This window comes from Carassius auratus, chromosome 17 (assembly GCF_003368295.1).
Source record: "Carassius auratus strain Wakin chromosome 17, ASM336829v1, whole genome shotgun sequence".
NCBI classification, from domain to species: domain Eukaryota; kingdom Metazoa; phylum Chordata; class Actinopteri; order Cypriniformes; family Cyprinidae; genus Carassius; species Carassius auratus.
In genome coordinates this window covers 18281298-18297330 of record NC_039259.1, presented here as the reverse complement: position 1 = coordinate 18297330, position 16033 = coordinate 18281298, and the positions used below count along the sequence as shown (strand labels likewise).

Genomic DNA, 16033 nt, shown 5'->3' with positions numbered 1-16033 from the left:
CTCGTTATACAGGTGTTACAGTCTTGATTGCGGAGTCATGTTTAATTTGCCTTTCCAATAGTACATGCCAAAATAAGGCATTGTTGTGTCAGAAAACAGGAAACCACACAGATGACTTTAATGACTAAGTTAATCAAAGGCTAGCAGCACTCAATTCAGATTTCAGATAGGTTACTCCAACAGTCATACAAATAAAAAATGAATGAATAAATAAATATGACAATAGTAAATAAATAAATAAATAAATAATAACAATGCAGCATACAAATACATAATAAATTAGAAATTAGGTAGCCTAATAAAAATACACTAGTCTGCATTTATGACTAACAATGACACACAACACAACTGTTTTCCTGAGAATCCATTATTTAAAAAAAAGATCTCTCTCTCTCTCACTCTCTCTCTCTCCCTCTCCCTCTTTATGTAGGCTGTTGACAGAGAGATGAATAGCCTACTGGTAGTGTTTAATGAATAATATCTAATAAGGGCCTTACTCCTTTGAACTGTTGTACAGACATCTATTGAATATGGCAATAAATAGTTATTGTTTTCTGTGGGCGTGCCTGCAGCACAAATATGAGATTTGCTGCAAAGACACGTTTGTGATAGACTGTATAACCTAACCCAGAAACATTTGCGAATTCTGACTCCTTCTGAGATTAGAACTACATTACCCAGAATGCTCTTCACCCGATCAGTGACGCGGCAGGTTTTTCTCCGCTCATAGCCACTAAAATACAAAACACCACCACCGTCCGTTTACAGTCTCTCTAGAAGCAGCCGGCGGACAACACCATTTTACAAACGTTATTGTTTGTTCCGACCCTCTATGTTTCTTCCGAGACTGACTGAGATCACGTCGCATTTAACGGGAAAAATATTATTTTTGTTTGAATTTTAAGGATAACTATCAACACCTGCCTTTGTTAGCAAGTTAGCCTCGCGTGGCTCCTCATCCTTAATTCTCTCTCTCTGTTATATTCTGGTTTGTTTTATTTTCTTTTACCATTTATTCAGTCAAACAGCAGTTGTAGCTACACCCGTGCTAACGGAGCAGCTCTTTGTTCGTGCTTCGGAAAACACCAGCACCGCCGTGAGTACCTCATATTTACTAGAAAAATAAACAACAGGGCTTGTGTTTTATAAAATAACACGAGTCTGGCTTGTTATCACAGTCTTGCATCTTTTGTTATATTTTGTATGTAGACTATATTCTGGCTATCATGTTGACTTTAATTCTAAGAATAATTTTAAGTTGGTTTCGTGGTTTAGTATAAGTACTCATCTTTTTATGCGTTTTTACATGGTTTGAGTCTAATGTTATCAGATAAACTGTCATGGGGTTGTTCTGCTTTTCTAAAAGCGAATTAAATGTCTGTAACAGAAGAACATTTATTGTTTAGCAGAGCAAATAAGTGCCATTTATATTTCTCTATGTATTTATGTCACGTACGAATAGGTTTGTTTTGTTAGTTTTTTTGCAATAACATAGCTCTCTACATTATACGTCAAGTCCAGTTATTGACAACAAGCCTTCGTTTTCATGTGTTTGCGAAGACAATGGAGAGTCATACTAACTGAAAAGCAGTGCACTCCATATACTTTATGAGCAGAATTTGCATTGGCTTTTATGGGCTCGTTACAGACGTGTCATTGTTCTTTGCTTATGTATTTAAACGCTCGGAGTCATTTGCATAGGCAGACCGAGCATCTGGTCCGACCCAATGTTGCCTTTGTCCCGTTCCCGTGCTGACGTCAGGATGTCAATCACATCCCCCCGTTTTTGGTACCAGCCGGTGCTGCTACATCTGAATTATTTATTAGAACAATCAATGGATTAACATGCGTTAATACAGCATTTACTGTCTCTCCATTGTTTCTGCTATCACATGCATGCATGCTGCTAAAAATGGGAAACTTCCAGCTGTCTAATAAATTATTTTAAAGCTTGGAAAATTACTTAATTTGTAGTATTTATTGGATAGAGAGACCGTACAAAATTGATTGCTGCATTTTAGTCCTGGCCTGTAAAAACGTGCACAGCAGATTTTAATCTATTTAAATACTTTATGAGCCTTACATTGCAAAGCAAAAATGGTTATTAGTGATTTTTATGATTTGTCTAAAAATACTTACATTTTACATAAACATTAATCTGAATTGTATATTTGTTTTTGTTTAAAATTAAGTTGTTATTTTTTGTTCACAGTAAAATTTTAATTAAAATAAGTTTGAGATCAATAACCAAAGGGATTTTCTCAGGTTTGTGTGTGGTTTAAACACGTTGAGTGAATTTTGATTTGTGTACTTCACCATGGGTATCTTAGTAGGAGAATTTTGATGCAGAGGATGTTTTTGCAGTTATAAACTGAACTTTCTGAATGCTGGCAATTCAGTGGTGTTGTTTTCTACCTATACAGTTCCTTTTTTGTGGAGTAAAGTTACTGGTAAGAGAGAATATTGTTCCTTCTGTTTTGCCTTGATAAATTACCAGGGAGTCATTTCCTTTAGTTGTTTCACTGCTTTCCTTTAACAAGGGCAAAGGTTACCACCGCTTGACACTTTGTGCCTTGTTTTTTTGCTGTATTGGTGATTTGAGTATGTTGTTTGTCTTTGTGTACACATCACCTTATGTAACGTGTATTACATGTATTCCCTCAAGCATGGTAGCTGCACTGACTCTGCTGTAGTGTAAAATGATCTCAGTCTGTATCACTTTCAGTGACTTAGACTGCAGGTCTAGGATAAATTTTTAGTCTGTGGATCTTTTCCAGTGGCATTAACTGTGAAAAACTGTTCCTGGATCAGTGCTATGATGGTGAAATTGGCTTTCTCTGTCCCTGAATTTATCTCAGAGCTCATTGGAGCCATGTTGTCATTCTCTGATAAAGATCGCAATGTTCAGTTTAGCTCTTTATTTGGTGTTTTGCTTTGCTCAACTTTGATCTTCTCTCAAAGTTAGCTGTCTTTATGATGAATTTTCCATTTATTAGGCGTACATGTTTGAGAATAGATCTTGTAAGGCAATTCAACATAGCATAGTTAAATATTAGTGCAGTGAATCTAATTTACTGATTGTCACCAGTCTTTTTCAATCATGAGAAACACTTTTGCGGGTTTCACAAGTCTTTGAAGGTTGATAAAACAAGTCGCCCACTTTTGACTGATCACCGCATTTTATATGTTCCAGTGATTTATATTCATTTGAAGAAAAAGCACGGTGCTTTTTTGGAAATTGTGCCATATCTCTGCATTTAAATAGCGCCCCCGGAGACCTTTCACCATATTAACTGCTGATTGTGTCTATTTAATTGAAATTGAGTTATTGACCCAATTCTACAGTACAGAATCATCTATATCTATGCAACTGTCATGTGATTGATCAGATTTTTTATTTCTCACAAAAGTAAAGATGTACGCTGTCCTTCAAAAAGGGTCAGTAAGATTTTTTCTTTGAAATAAATCAATACTTTTATTCAACATGGACGCATTATAAATGTATTAAAAGCAGTGTTGGGAGTAATGCATTACAGTAATTTATTACTTTTTCCTGTAACGCAGTAGTGTAAGGCATTACTAATTAATTTTCAGTAATATTTTACTCTGTACATTTTCAGCAAAGCGTGCGTTACAAAAAAAAAAAAAAAAAAACTTTGTGCGAGACCGTGAGATTTCATTAATCTCCCTCTTGTTGGTGTAGCTTTGTTATTGCGTGACATAGTCCAGTGAAGGCGGGTTTTACATGAGTGGCGCGAGGCATGATTTCCGCCCCTGCTGTGCTCGCGAGTCGCGCTTGCCAGTGGAAAAGGGGCTAATGAAGAAAGCAGAAGACGACTGTACATTCAAGAGGTGGTAAGCAGTTAGGCTATGTTTAGCCTATATGTTCAGTTCTGTGGACAGAAAAGACTGAGGCTAAGGGGTTGGTCCTCCTACTGCACATTATACTTGAGAAAGCACAGCCTAAGCTATGTTCATCATGTGCACTTTGTGCATGACAGTTCTGTGTTGTGAACCTCTTGAATTCAAAGAGAATAAAGTAAAACAAATGTGCATCTTGTCACGGCATTAGAGTTTACTTATGTTGTGTCTTATATTAATAGACCCAAGCTATTCACGGATATTGCCAGATAATAATTTTACCTCTACCATACTTTTAACAGACTTTAATCATTTGTGATTTTGTCTGTCATCCTTTTCTTGTCTTGAGCCTTCACTTTGCCAATTATATGCTATATTGTTAGTAGCCTGGATAGCCCAGTCATTATGGAACATCAAATTGCCGCCTTCTGGATTTAAAATTCTCTGTATTACATTTTGTCATTTTAGAATTTTAAGTTCTACCTTGTAGTTATTTTCGTGAAAGTAACTCAAAAGTAATACAGGAGTAATGTAATGTATTACAATTCTGAGACAGTAATATTGTAAGGTAAAGTATTACATTTAAATAACAGTAATAAGTAATCTGTAATGTATTACAGTTTGGAAGTAACTTGCACAACACTGATTAAAAGTGACACTTTTTAAGACACTTAAAATGCAACTAAAAAAACAACAAAAACGCCACCTTTGTGAGCATAAAAAAATCATACAAAACCCAAACTTTTGGAACAGTTTTGTGCTAGTGAACACACATACAACTATTATATTCTTTAACCACTACTGTCTTGTGGCCACTTTGTTGAGTCTCTACATAATAAAGTTTTTAAGGATGACGTATTGTGGAAACTAGGTCAGACAGTGGGCACCTCAGAGGAAAAGGAAGCAGGAAGAACTCTCTCTTTTTCTCACATGCATGCCTGTGCTGACAGACCACTTCAGTCCTTTGAGTTTGTTTGTAGTTGCAACAGCTGAAAACTAAAGAAATTATGTATATTATATTTTAAATGCCTAGCCTAGAGTTGTCTTTACAGTAAACTAGGAGGTGGAGTTGACGGTAAAGACTTTTACATGTTGGGAAAAAAAAATCATGTGACACAGAAGACTGGAGTAATGATGTCTGAAAAGGCAACCTTGCCAACACATGCAACATTTCACAATATTTACAGTTCTACTGAATTTTTTTTATCAAATAAATGCATCCTTGGTGAGACTTCTTTAAAAAAAAGAAAAAAAAAAAGAAAAGAAACAAAATCTTGCAGACCCCAAACTTTTCAATAGTAGCCTGTGTGACCGTAGTCTTCACACTTGATCGGATTGTGTATGTATCTTGATTTATTTCATCTCTGCTCCTGTGTATCTGTTGAACTCTATTTAAATTTCGGCATCTAATGTACCAAATAAAACCTGATTCTGATTATCTGTCCTGCTGAGTCTGACTTTCTGCACGCTTTTTACTCCGAGCAGCTAAATTCCGGGCTGTGTGTGAAAGACGAGACTGGCCATTTGACCTGAAGGACACACCAACCCCCATCTCAGGCCACTGTTCCCCCTTAACTTCCTTTGGGGAGAGCCAGAGCTGATCACTGCGGGCTGTAAATGAGTTATTGTCATGGAGACCGAGAGGTCAGCCTCTGCCAGTCAAAGCTGAAATGGGCAGAAGGATGAGCTCTGGCATAAAGAGTGACTGGTGTTCGCGTCATTAAAAGGCATCCTTTCGAACTGCTCAAAAATAAATCTAAAAACCACCTGATTGTTGCTTAAACACTTTTTATTAGTGTTAGCATATGACTGCTCTGAAAAATGACTAGTTTCCTGTTTAGACAGCCAAGAGCATCCCCCACCTTACTGGACCATTGGGATCATTTGACAGTTTCTGGGAAGATAGCATTGTGCTCTCCTGGGTAGCAAGTGCTTCTTTAGATGTGTGTTTGAACGGCTAGCCTTAGTTTCAAACACGCACACATTGCCCCAAGTGCATGGAGACTCAAGATCATGTGTGTTCCACTGTGGTGTTTTTTTACATATCTGTATGTGTCTAAATGGTTAGTTCATTGTCACCGTCCAGTCTGTTTGTTTCTCTTAGGTTTCAGTGCTCATGTCATTGAATAATTAAAAAGCCCCTGAAATTGAAGCTCGGCCTGTCCCCTCCTCTCTCCTGTCTTCTCTCCATCTGTCTGTTCCTCACTCGTTTAAGAAAACAAGCCATTTCACTGTCACGTGTTCAGCTTGAGTGTTGTTTGTAACTGTTTCTCGTTCCTAGATGGTTATCTTCAGTTTTATATTGCTTCCTATCTTTGTCTGTAGTATACCATAAGTTTAAAGTGTGTAAAGAATGCATATTTATTGGTCGTATGCACAGAATGTGTTTGCAGTTCATTATGCCACTGTTCCATTGCTTTCTATGTAAACATACAAACATGTTTGACTGCGTTCACGTCTTTCACAGTGCCTCACGCGTGATACTGTGAATAAAAATGCAGTGATCAAGGAAAAAGTTTTGACTTTTAAAATCACATCTCTAGACCATGCGTTTTTTGTCCATCCCACTGCCATCTCTTACGTTTTTAAATACAAAAACACAATTTGTGACTGGCCTGTTTTTACATTAAATAACACATGATGCGAGTAGTAGCATGGGGAAATATATATATATATATATATAATATTATTATTATTATTTTTATTTTATTTTATTTTATTTTTTAATTAATTTTACCTTGAGCCGAATGCCACATTTTCAGAATGCAGTGTTATGTGCAAGTAACTGCAAAAAGTGCAAGCACAGTGGTCAAAGACATCTGTCAAGCACGTTTACATAGGAAAAGGGATAGAATAGTTGACTCGTTGTTCAGTCTTAAAGTGATGGTCCATGCAAAAATGCTTTTTTTTTTTTTTTTTTCAGCCTCATTTTGTCCCAAAACTGCATGACTGACGTTCTTCTGTGAAATGTAAAAGATATTTTGAGAAATTATATATATATATATATATATATATATAATATATAAATTGTCAGTAAAATGGAATCAGCTTCAGTAATGTTAGGTTCCCTTCAGATTAATCTTCTTTTGTGTTCCATAAGTAGAAGATCAAAAGAGATAGGTTGTTTGAGTTCACCTGACCCCGAATTGATGTCCTTTAGTAGGAAACGTTAACAGAGTCATCATTTTGCATCTTTTAATGACAGTTTTATGTGATCATCATGTGATTCCAAGCTGTTGTTGTGTTATGGTAAGGTCAACAGTTTTGACTTATGAAATACTAGCTATTGTTAATACAGATTTGCATTCATAATTGCATTATAGTTCACTTTTTTTTTAGGATTTTTTTTTAGGAGTCAGTCTGTTGAGGTGTTCAATATAAATTGTCTATTGATAAGTTACTTTGTCACTACATGAGATGCCTGAGATCTAAACTGCTATTGTGGAACAATTTAGTACTAAAGGACATTCCGTTTTTCCTCACTGTGCATACATGTGTTCCTGTGTGCGCACAGGAGGGTGGGGCATTGCAGAGGTCTCTTCCTTTGTGGTGTAATCGGTACCAGATGGAAGGGTGGGTGGGTGTGTGTGTTAATGCACACTCCTCCTTTTTCCTCACCTCACAAATTAAATCGAAACACAAATCTTTGAGAGCTGGCTGGTGAAACTGTGGTCGTATTCTTGCTGACTTAATCATGCGACCTCTGGGATGCCCCATGCTCATTTTGTCCTCAGTTTGTTTGTTGTTAAGCTTGAAGCTGAGCGCTTGTTTTTTGTTGATCCTCCATTAAGCAAACACACAGACCAAGCTGAGACTTTATAAATGCGGTTTAAGTCGGAGTCCATGTGCTCTTTGTTGCTCAAAGAAAGCCTAAAGCCAATTAGCCTGCTAGCTCAGTGTTGAGTGAATGACCATGGTGAGGTAGTGTGTGTGTGTGTGTGTGTGTGTGTGTGTGTGTGTGTGATCCATACGTTACTCTGAAGATTAACCAACCTCAATATGGTCAAACTAAATCTGTTTTTCACCTTTTAGAATTTTTTTTTTTTAAAACTCTGACAGTTGATTGGCTAGTTCTGACTCATTGATCATCACTTTCTCAGACATCAAGGTTTGTTTAAGTTTAGCCACAGACCACAGACTTTGTTCCCATGAAGCGGATAACTTTGTCTAATCTTTCATTTCTTAATCTTTCTCGACATCCTCTTTGTAACCTGGTGCCAATAAAAGACACTTGTTGCATGCGGCTTACTGTATCGGTCCAGAAGTAGCACAGTGGTTTAAAATTTTGTGTTTAAATTCTTTGATTTGCACAAAACCCAATATGATTTCATGTTCATTGCTGCATGACCTGCAAAGGACCACATTACAAAAAAAAAGGCTCCCACTTGCATTTCTAAAGCGTTTATGTAGGGTCGGCAGTTGTCCCTTGCCCTAGAAAAAACTCTGGTTTTAAACATTTCACAGCAGCATGTAGGAAACGTTTGATGTTTCTCTCGCTGCTTCAAAGGCCTGTTGTTCCTAGCTGAAATTTTTTTCTTAAGCTTTGATTTTTGTTTTTCAGCAAGTCTAAAGGGTGACTTTAGGCCACCTTTTGTCAGTGCGTACGTGCCTCTGTTAATTAAAGGCATAATTCAACTAAAAATTCTGTCATTACGTTCTTACCCTTATGTCGTTTCAAACTTTATGACTCCTGTGGAACATAAAAGGAGATATTTTGAGATCTTTTTTTTTTTTTTTTCACTGGTAAGCAAAATTGTTTCTTTACCTACATTCTTCAAAAGTTATGTCTTTGAATTTTGCAGAAGAAAAGTCATACAGGTTTGGAATGTATGAGGGTGAGTGAATGCTGACAGAAATAGTTTTTTTGGTTGAACTATCCCTGCAAGATGCTTTGTTTTTCACTTCAGTGCATATGGTGATTCTTGTGCATGTGTGCGTGCAAGCTCCTGGATATCTGATTCATCTCACCATATCTCTTCTTCACCATCTGTGCTTTCATCTTTAGCTTAAATTCATCATTGTGATGATGATGCTGTACAGTCCGTTGTGCAGCTTTCTTCGTCAACCTCGTTAATTTTATTTGAATAGTTTTCAGTATTATATGGTGGGAAAGTGGTGATGTGGTAAGGTCTTGTGTTTCCGCCCAGGTGGAGGTCACCTGCTTTCTTTCAGTCTATATAATGTGATTGACCACATGTGCAGTTCAGTTTCTCATTAGTGGTGGAATCTTTTTGTAATGTGTTCATTAGGATACTTTGTAGTTACTTATAAAGTTTGAAGTGTTCCAAGACCTGTATACCTATGTTAAAACTGCTTTGAACAGTGCTCAGCTGATTATAATCAAGAACTAGAACTGCCAGTTTTATAATATTATGTGCATTTTCTATTTTTTTTTGTCTGACACTCAGTTAAAACTTGATAACACTGTTAAAAGTAATCTTTAGCAAATCGCAAAATGAGTATCCATTTTTTTCATACTGTATGTAGGAAGCATCAATACAGTACTTGGTATCGGCTCCAATACTGGCATTTTCTGCCAGATTGGGTATCGGTCAGACAAATCCGAAATTGTGCGTATACTGTTTTCTTTTTCTTTTCTTTTTTTTCACATCACCTCGTAATTCAGCATCTCATCAAACCTTCTGACCAAACAAATGCTCTCCGGTTCAGAGACGTGATCGCATGGAGCGGATCATATGCCCAAGTCGGCATTTATTAAACAAATTTAAAACTGCACAGCCTCAGCACGATTATGATCACTATTTGTTTTACTAAGAGTTTCATATTGAATCTAGTAGGGCTACACTAAGCTGTTGTTCACTGACAAGCTGCGCAAAACCACGATCATATTTTGCACATGTTTTGACACAACATGTGTTTCACAAAAATGAGCGTAGCCTATACTTGTTGCACAGTGCACTTCACAGTTTTTTTTCTTTTGTTATTCTATTAATTATATTATAGCCTATTTTGTGTGATCCTATTTATTTTATCCCTTTTATAGACTTAATATCTGTTTTTATTCTTTCATAGAAGCGCAGCAGATGCATATTGTGACGATTGAATCCTCATGGTCTTGTTTACACTGCGGTTCACACACATAAATGTAAAGCCCTGTTTAAAATAAAAAAAATTAATTAATCTTACTTGTTAATGATCCACTAATAAGCTTCGTTTGATCGTCAGGAAAATAAAAATGAACAATGTTGTAATTCCACAGTTCTCCACCAGATTTACTATGCTGCGCACAAGTTCAGATAACTCACGTACACGAGCAGAGACCAGAAGTGAGATTTCATAATAGCCAACGCTTGCATCCATATTGATAAATTCCAAGTTTTGTGTTGAAACCACCATACTCCCAATTTTCTTTCTTACGTTTGTTTCGTGAAAGGATGTCCAGTGAATTCTATAGTATTTTGTTGAGCTGCTCATGTCTGGTCTAGAGACCGTGTAATTGTATGTTGTAATGCCTAAATTCACTTGTATAATTTAAAATAATAGACGTTTAATTTTTACATATTTACACAAAACAGTACAATTTTCACAGTACTGAATTGTATTTTCCAGAACAGTTTGCAGTTATCCTTTCCTGAGCTTTAAGAAATCTTAATGTCACAAAGACAGGAAGTTTCCTTTAACACTTTTGTGTACAAACCCAGACAGCTTTAATTTGTCTGTGGTTGGCCATGCGTACGGGTGTTCAGCGGGTGTGTATCCCTCGTCTGCTCCTTCTGCTGTGAAGCAGCTGCACACCCAACATGCTCCACTTCAAACTCCCATCGCCCACATGTGGTGCTTGTGTATCCCACGGACCAGATGCCAATGCTGGATGCAGATGTGTCCCTCCCCTCTGGTTCTTAACTTTTCATTTCAACTTCCTTCTCTACTTTTGGATCTATTTTAGACCACAGATGCCACCGATACGTCTCCCTAATTTCTCGGTGGGGATGGTTTAAGCTTCCACATCCTCCTCACTCATGAAAGGAGTTTTCCTCACTGTTGGGCTATAATTCAGACCTCCCCTGACACCAAAATGATGCTAGAACCTGCATTCGTGATTCAGCTGGAGTCTTAAAATTCTCATTTTAATCACAGAGGTGGAAACTTTTTTTGAATCCGAGTGTTTGGTGGTTTTGGCATATGGGAAATTCTATTTTTATTTTATTTTTGAAGTGACTTATTTGCTAATTATTTGATATTGATTGTTTTTTTGTTTTTTTTGGTCACTGTGTGCTTGTGTGTGTGTGTGTGTGTGTGTGTGTGAATGAAAGATTTGTATGGGAGTTGTCTGTGCTCATTGGTTGCTTCAGGCTGTAAACACACACACATCTGTGAAGTCTGACTTGTTTCCAGTTAATATGTCAGACAAAGGCACATCAGTGTACCTAAACTGTGTGTAAATTTGTAGAGGAATGGTAACGGCTCATCACGTGTTTGCAGTTCACACCAGTATTATGTTCTGGGATCTGTCACTTTTCTCACAATCTGAAACCATGTTCTGTGTGAAAAATGAAGAAAGGAAGGTTTCACACGCTCATTTGGTTGTATATTCAGACAGTTAGCAAAAAATCTAAATCCATTATCTTTTATAGAATATAGCAGTGTTTATTATAAATGTGTACATTTATTCATAAACATAAGCATCCCTTAACTTGCTTGAGATTGCAGCAGTTAGCAAATAAGAAAGATCCAAATCAAGTTCCCACACTTTTTTTATGGGTTTTTTTTTTAAGTTCAATGTGTAAGTAGATTTTAAAATTTTCTGAGTGGTGGTGCATCGCTGTGCCAAGGTGCTGTGGGTGACTGCAAGCAAGTTTAAATACTAAAATGACTAAAACTGGAATTATAATCAACAAAAAATATTAAAAATAAAAGCACATGAAATTTACACAAAAAAAAAACAACCTACACATTTATTTAAAAATCCTAATAATAACTGCTAAAATATCACTAAGTTTAATAAGTGAGGCATGCATGACATTGCATCAGGTGCCAACTGAATTCAGCTAATATCCCAGCACACTAATCTGTAGAGTCCATATTAGTGTAAGGCTGTGGAAATAAAGCCAATCTGCCATTTGTTACTGGGCCTTAAGCCCAACCTAAGCCTTAGTAATGCATCTCTGTGTGCACTGAAGATTTATTGTGAGCTGGCTCCATGCTTCTCACCAGCACTGAAACAAAAGCTGAACTTTATTCAGTACTTTTGATTTGTGAAAGCCGTGGGCTGAGTCGTGGTTGTTGACATCTCAGAAACAGTTCTAGTTTTGTGGGTGACTTAGTTTTTTTTTTTTTTTTTTTTTTTCTCTCTCTCTTTTTTTCTCCTTGTTGATCTGTAGTTTCCACTTCTCATTCTCAGTCACATTCCGGTTCAGGTTTAACTCTAACTCAGTCTGTCTCGCTCCTCATGGGGTCGGGTTATTTTTCAGGTCATTATACAGAGAGGGAGTGCGAGACAAATCAGGACAAAAACAGCAGGGGTGTGTGTGTGTGTGTGTGTGTGTGTGTGTGTGTGTGTGTGTGTGAAACAGGGTGTGCATCTGTGCTGTACTGTATTTTGGTCCAGTTACTGACTGTCAAATAGATCTCGGAGCTAGTAAGTGTGTGTGTGTACAGCAAGGTACCATCGTAAAGGTAAAACTATAACCATGTGAACCTTTATGTAACAGTTTCACTCTGTTTCATGAAATAGAAACTCTTCTCTGTGGTAAGATGAGATGTGCTGATATAGAGAAATTGTTGGTTATTTTACTGACTATGTGAGGTGGTTTTGTGTATGAAACTGAGATGGAGAAAACTGAAATATCTAAGAAATCTGCATGCATGAGTGATGCATATACCTGATGACCTTCTAAAAGACTATATTTTTTCCTCTCATCTCTTTCTCTATCCTTTTGTTTTCTCTCTCCCTCTTTGCATTACTCCAAATTAATTGAATGGTTTTTAGAATGACCCGTTGTGTAAAATGGTGATAAAGGATGTCATCGAGTGTGTTTTTCTGTGTAAATCTAGTGAGCTGGTTTGTCCTGTTTTAATATTACCAGATTTTCAGGGCTGATGCTAACATACAGCGTCAAATACAATCTACCACTGATACAGGTACTCTTTCTTTAAAAGCGTTTGCTTGCAGTTTTAAGTTGCATAACACTCAAGTGAACTAAAGTAACTAAAGTACCTTTTTAAGTTTTTAATTTCCTTTTGGCTCTTTTGCTTTCTCACTTTCTAATCTCTTTCTATTCACACTCTCTCACCCTCTCTCTCTCTCTGTTTCAGTATGAGGGTTGTGTGTAAATGGTGTTATATCTAAGGACAGGAAGAACTGCTGTGGTTATTCATGGTACAATAGTGTGACATATGTACTAGTTCTGTGGTGTAGGAAGGGTTGTGAGTAGTGTTGCCACTTAAAACACCCCTTTCTTTACCTCCGTAACATCAGCACTGACTTCCGCTTTTCTCTCTATTTGCATACTGAGAATAAAGTTAGAAATTGTGCACATTGAAAGATTTTGTTTTTTGTAAGCGGTGTCGTGTGAGATAAGAGCATAAGTCAAACATGTTCACCTAGTGTTTACGTAGAAGGAAAATGATTTGCCTTGCACTTAAAAATAAATGTTACTAGTGAATGGCTGCTTAAAGAGTAAGTTCAACCAAAAATTACAATTTTGTCATATATTGACCACCCTTATATCATTATAAACCCGTAAGATCTCCGTTCTCCTTCAGAACACAAATTAATGAAATCTGAGGGCTCTCTGACCCTGTATAGAGAGCAACAGAACTAAATTGTTCACAGACACCTAAACATACCACGGCACATCCGCATACTTTCTCCTGAACATGTCATATATTGATATATTTATACATATATTGATACATATATATATATATATATATATTTTTTTTTTTGCATGCAAAAAGTATTCTTGTAGCTTTACAAAATTGAAGTTTAGCCACTGATGTCACATGGACTGTTTTATCGATGCCCTTGCTATGTTTCTGGGTCTAGAAACATTTCAGTTGTGTTGCTCTCTATGCAGGGTCTTGTGGGTTTGGAAACGACATGAGGTTGAGTAATTAATGACAGAATTCTTATTTTGGGGTAAACTAACCCTTTAATTGTCCTGAAAGTCGTTTGCCCTTTTATATAAGAAGTTAACAGCTAAGGCTAACACCTTTTAGCACTTCATGTGCTGTGGATGTCATTTAGACCACTTCCTTTGGTGTTATCAGGGTCGTGTGTAAGGGGCAGGTGTTGATTTTGTATGGCTTTAAGGAATTTGAGTGCAGTTTATGCATGGGGCCTATTAAAAATCATAACCCTTGTTAAAGTATTATAGTGGGACTGTATGACCACGTTCCCCACTACACCCATAAATTAATGACTCCGAAGTACAGCAGTTTACGTCCATAGCAACAATCTCCTATGTGGGACAGGGATTGCTGTGGGAGGCTGGAGGGAGGTGTGAATAAAGAAGACTGTCTGGATGGAGGGATGGATGGAAGAGGGTGTGAATCCCCAGAGTAGCTGGCGTTGCTGTTTAGGGACAAAGAATGAGAAGACGGACAAGAAGAGACAGAGCTATTGTACACAATTTGGTGCTGTTAAAGCCAACTTGGAAAAAACATGAACCCATGTAATCAATTTCATGTTCTTCATGATATTTGAAAAGATTATGTAGAGCTTGAAATTGGAAAAGATTAATATGGAAACTAGGGTTCAGTGATATGGCAAGAATTATTAGTATTTTCTTTAAATGTAAACATGGACACGTTTGACTGTTACTGTTGCACTTGCGTCTCTTGCAATGTCTCATGGATGAAACATCATTTTAAAAATGCAGAGCTCATGTTAAAATAAGTTTTTCCTATTCCACTGCCCGTGTCTCATCTTTGTCAACAAAAGTGCATTCAGGATTGATGACACCTAACAATATGAGTGCGTCAAACGTGAGTGGTTAATCGTGTGCACTGAGATGTTTGGATCTTTCTTTTCTGTGTTATATCATTGGCATATTGTCAAAGTGTCTAATTCTAACATTTTAAAATATTTTTAATCAAAATTTCGATTAATCAATTACTAAAAAATGTAATCGTTACAAAACATTAGTTAAATAAATCGCTAAAATCAGAAAAGAAAATATCGCCTATCCCTAATGGAAACATTTTGCTTAATACATGGCCTGAGTGCATGTTTTTCCATAAAAAATAAGTTTGTTTGTGTGGTTTGTAATCTTAAATTAAAATATATTAACTTGCTTTATAATAGCTTCCTCTGAAATGGCTTTCATTTTCTACTGACACCACTTAGGTTGTGCAGGCTAACAGATAGTTCATCAGTAGCCAAATAGCTACTTAGGCTTAGTGTTCTGGCTTCATTGTAGTATGTAACCCTTTTCACCTACCAATCAATTCTTGATGTATAAAATCATGTTCCGTCCTCAATTTATTTAGTATTTTATGGAGCCCCGCACATGACATGCAGGAAAAAATATAAGGCTAAATCCTGTGCACGATTTACTAATTCATTCTCTCAATGTACTAAAACTTGCACACGATTACTATAGCGTTCCCTCGATTTACTATTGCGTTCACTAGATTTATAAATTGTGCGCACGATTTACTAATTCGTTCCCTCGATTTTCTAAATTTTGTGCACGATTTAGCAAATCAGGCGAACGCAATAGTACATCAAGCGAACGCAATAGTAAATCGAGGGAACGCAATAGTAATTGTATACACGTTTTAGTAAATTGAGGGAACGAATTAGTAAATCGTGCGCGCAATTTATTTTTCTTGCATGTCATGTGCTGGGCTCCGTAGTATAATTTTTTTTTACGTTTTTAATTTTTTTGTATTTAGTTATTTTCCCTTTTATATACAATCTTTTGTATCTTTAACCATTTTTAACTTTTATTTGTTTAATTTTATATTTCTTCTTGTTGACTAAAATTTCATGTTGACTTTGAGTCACTGACAGGATGAGATATTTACTGGTTGTTGTACATCCACATCACTGATCAGATGGGACCTCCCTCCATAACGCACGCATACGCTGTCGGTTTCAGTTGCTGTACTGTCTTTCCTGACACCAGTTCCACTGATCTCACATGGTCAGCAGTGCCAGACAGGAAACATCATTCTGAATTTTCAAGGACAAAGCTGTCAAATC

General features: G+C 36.7%; 1 protein-coding gene across 1 annotated transcript in view; it reads left to right on the top strand.

The window, feature by feature from the left end:
• Positions 1-712: 712 nt before the first annotated feature.
• The window catches only part of LOC113117485 (E3 ubiquitin-protein ligase pellino homolog 1-like), a 28675-nt gene continuing 13354 nt past the window's right edge, over positions 713-16033 (top strand). Inside the window, exon 1 of the mRNA XM_026286197.1 lies at positions 713-1096. The gene's annotated coding sequence lies outside the window, so the exon portion shown is untranslated. The remainder of the gene's footprint in view (positions 1097-16033) is intronic.